Below are 3,920 nucleotides of genomic sequence, written 5' to 3' on the forward strand. Positions count from 1 at the left end.
CCTAGACCAAAGAATACCATGATTCACTACCTACACTCATCTATGTTAAAAAAAATTCAATTTTGTTATATTTTAATTTATATCACTTAAAACTGTTTATAATTACATGATTTTAATTTTTCGCTTATCAAAATATTTTTAAAACATTTATAAATTATTTTTAAGATCAGCTACACCAGAAGATTTACTTTGAAGTCGTCTAGAAGACTTCTAGAATCTCAGACGACTCAGACGACTTAATAGGGCTATATTCGTAAAAATGACTTCTGTTTTTTTGTTTGGTTACAAGGGGCTGGCTGTAATTTCACAAGGCTTTTATGTTAGTTTTGCATTTGATTCAAGTTTGGGTATATGTTTATGTTTAAAATCAAGTTGTGAGTAATATTTGGCAAATCCCCCATATTTAAATAAGCAAACAATATGTACATTATTGTGTATCAATAATCTATATGTAGAATGTAAACATGTATGAAATGTTGTATACATCCGACCTTAGCTCAGTTGGTAGAGCGGAGGACTGTAGTAGCTGCAGAATATCCTTAGGTCACTGGTTCGAATCCGGTAGGTCGGAAATGTTTTAGTCACAACTTTTTCATTTTGATTTTGACGTTATGTGTCAGAAAACTGAATTGTGTAATTCTGGCAAAAATCGAACGTTATGCAGCTAAATTTCATCTTTTCGGTGTCTTATTTTTTCAATACTGTATGTGCTAAAGTGAACATTAAAAAGTAATTTCTAAGAGTTAGCCTACTATCTATATTCAAACACGAAAACTATAATACAAAATGAATATGTAAAATGTAAATAAAATTCAATTTGGAAGATTGTCGCATGTGCCAATCAGTTTTTAATATTTTCTTAATGGTAGTGGAAGTTCTCCGCCATTTTCTTGCAAGAACTTGTCTTTTAATTAATATTAGTATAATCAATCATGCTATCCTAAATATTATTTCTAACATTTAATTAAGTTGGAGATAGAAATTATTTTTTATTTTGTATTCAACTGGAATAAAAAAATATCTAGCAAAAAATATTAATAATTTGAAATATGTAGAGTTTGGATGTTTAGATAATAAATATTTGTACTATTGATACATTCTTCTGTTGGTAAATTTTTAAAATATCCTTTAAATACAATCGTCAACTTCTCCCGAAAAAAATCAACAATAATGATTGAGAGAGTTATGTAGATTAATCTACAATAGAACAATGTTTCAGTTAATTATTAAAGTGGACGTGCCGGAGTAGTTATCGAGCATGACTAGAAATCATGTGGGCTTTGCCCTCGCAGGTTCGAATCTTTCCATTCACTCTTTTGAGAAACAGTTTTTTTAAAGAAAATACCACTATTTTGTAATTATTTTTCTTATGATAGTTTACTTATTACATTTAGGTAAATTAAAAATGTTAAAAAACAGTTCAAATACAAATAATTAACTATCATTTTTTATGTTCTTCCTCTTATACTCAAAAAGGATTAACCAAACAAGCATGTCCTTATCTAATCTATCTTATTACAATGCCGACTTTAGCTCAGTCGGTAGAGCAGAGGGCTGTATTTTTAGCAGAATTTCCTTACGTTGCAACTATTTTGCTTTTATAGTTAATTTTATTTCGTCAGAGTATTTTAATAATATTATGCATATGTACAAGTCTTATAATGTATCTTCTGTAATAGGAGTACATAACAAAATTAGGTTTGTTTCAGAAAATAGGGTGCACTGATTTAAAAATAATTGGAAATTTATTTCAAAATTAAACAATGTTTATAAAAAATGAGAAAGATTTATAACCGGTGGTTATAATCCTTTTGTTTTAGTTAAGGGAATTTTCTCGAACTTTCTTGATTTTTTAATTTTTTTCCCCAAGATCAACAATTTTGAATGAACATAGTATAAGTTACATTGTCTATGTTTATATAAAAATTGAAGAAAAAAAAGTTTTGTTATAGAAAAATGATTATCGAGTGTCAGATAAAAATCTAGGACTATTGAACCACCAGTTCAAATAGTCCCCGCAAGATTTTGTGAATTAGTTTCTTCTAATTTTTTGCTACTGCTACAATGGACTGGGAAATATGTATTCTATTATGGCTTTTTTATTATTTTGCTATGCATAAACTATGTAATTATTTAAATGAGCAAAAAATATGTACATTATTGTGTATCAATCTATATGTAGAATGTACACATGTATGAAATGTTGTATACATCCGACCTTAGCTCAGTTGGTAGAGCGGAGGACTGTAGTAGTAGCAGAATATCCTTAGGTCACTGGTTCGAATCCGTTAGGTTGGAAATGTTTTAGTCACAACTTTTTCATTTTAATTTTGACGTTATGTGTCAGAAAACTGAATTGTGTAATTCTGGCAAAAAAATTGAACGTTATGCATCTAAATTTCATCTTTTTGGTGTCTTATTTTTTCAATACTGAATGGGCTAATGTGAACATTAAAAATTAATTTCTAAGAGTTAGCCTATTACACGAAAAACTATAATACAAAATGAATATGTAAAATGTAAATAAAATTCAATATGGAAGATTATCGCATGTGCCAATCAGTTTTTAATGTTTTCTTAATGGTAGTGGAAGTTCTCTGCCATTTTCTTGCATGAACTTGTCATTTAATATTTATTAGTATAATCAATCATGCTATCCTAAATATTATTTCTACCATTTTACTTAAGTTGGAGATAGAAATTGTTTTTAATTTGTATTCAACTGGAATAAAAAAATATCTAGCAAAAAATATTAATAATTTGAAATATGTAGAGTTTGGATGTTTAGATAATAAATTTTTGTACTATTGATACATTCTTTTGTTGGTAAATTTTTAAAATAACCTTTAAATACAATCGTCAACTTCTCCCGAAAAAAATCAACAATAATGATTGAGAGTGTTATGTAGATTAATTATTAAAGTGGACGTGCCGGAGTGGTTATCGGGCATGACTAGAAATCATGTGGGCTTTGCCCGCGCAGGTTCGAATCCTGCCGTTCACGCTTTTGAGAAACAGTTTTTTTTTTAAAGAAAATTCCACTATTTTGTAATTATTTTTCTTATGATAGTTTACTTACTACATTTAGGTAAATTAAAAATGTTAAAAAACAGTTCAAGATACAAATAATTAACTATCATTTTTATGTTCTTCCTCTTATACTCAAAAAAGATTAACCAAACAAGCATGTCCTTATCTAATCTATCTTATTACAATGCCGACTTTAGCTCAGTCGGTAGAGCAGAGGACTGTATTTTTAGCAGAAATTCCTTACGTTGCAACTATTTCGCTTTTATAGTTAATTTTATTTTTTCAGTATTTTAATAATATTACGCATATGTACAAGTCTTATAATGTGTCTTCCGTAATAGGAGTATATAGCAAAATTAGGTTTGTTTCAGAAAATAGGGTGCACTGATTTAAAAATAATTGGAAATTTATTTCAAAATAAAACAATGTTTATAAAAAATGAGAAAGATTTATAACTGGTGGTTATAATCCTTTTCTTTTAGTTAAGGGAATTTTCTCGAACTTTCTTTATTTTTTATTTTTTTTCTCCAAGATCAACAATTTTGAATGAACATAGTATAAGTTACATTGTCTATGTTTATATAAAAATTGAAGAAAAAAAAAAAATTTTATAGAAAAATGATTATCGAGTGTGTGAGATAAAAATCTAGGACTATTGAACCACCAGTTCAAATAGTCCCCGCAAGATTTTGTGAATTAGTTTCTTCTAATTTTTTGCTACTGCTACAATGGACTGGGAAATATGTATTCTATTATGGCTTTTCTATTATTTTGTTATGCATAAACTATGTAATTATTTTAATGAGCAAAAAATATGTACATTATTGTGTATCAATAATCTATATGTAGAATGTACACATATATGAAATGTTGTATACATCCGACCTTAG

The 3,920-nt window shown here is 27.9% G+C and overlaps 3 non-coding genes across 3 annotated transcripts; all 3 read left to right on the forward strand.

Annotated features, from left to right (window-relative positions):
- Nucleotides 1–486: 486 nt before the first annotated feature.
- Nucleotides 487–571, forward strand: TRNAY-GUA. The gene is given in 2 exon segments: nucleotides 487–523; nucleotides 536–571. It is a non-coding gene; the product is annotated as a tRNA-Tyr (tRNA).
- Nucleotides 572–2,213: 1,642 nt separating this feature from the next.
- TRNAY-GUA lies at nucleotides 2,214–2,298 on the forward strand. The gene is given in 2 exon segments: nucleotides 2,214–2,250; nucleotides 2,263–2,298. It is a non-coding gene; the product is annotated as a tRNA-Tyr (tRNA).
- A 624-nt stretch (nucleotides 2,299–2,922) lies between these two features.
- On the forward strand, nucleotides 2,923–3,004 carry TRNAS-AGA. The gene has a single exon. It is a non-coding gene; the product is annotated as a tRNA-Ser (tRNA).
- The last annotated feature ends 916 nt before the right edge of the window (nucleotides 3,005–3,920 follow it).

Source organism: Brassica oleracea, chromosome C9 (genome assembly GCF_000695525.1).
Source record: "Brassica oleracea var. oleracea cultivar TO1000 chromosome C9, BOL, whole genome shotgun sequence".
Lineage (NCBI taxonomy): Eukaryota > Viridiplantae > Streptophyta > Magnoliopsida > Brassicales > Brassicaceae > Brassica > Brassica oleracea.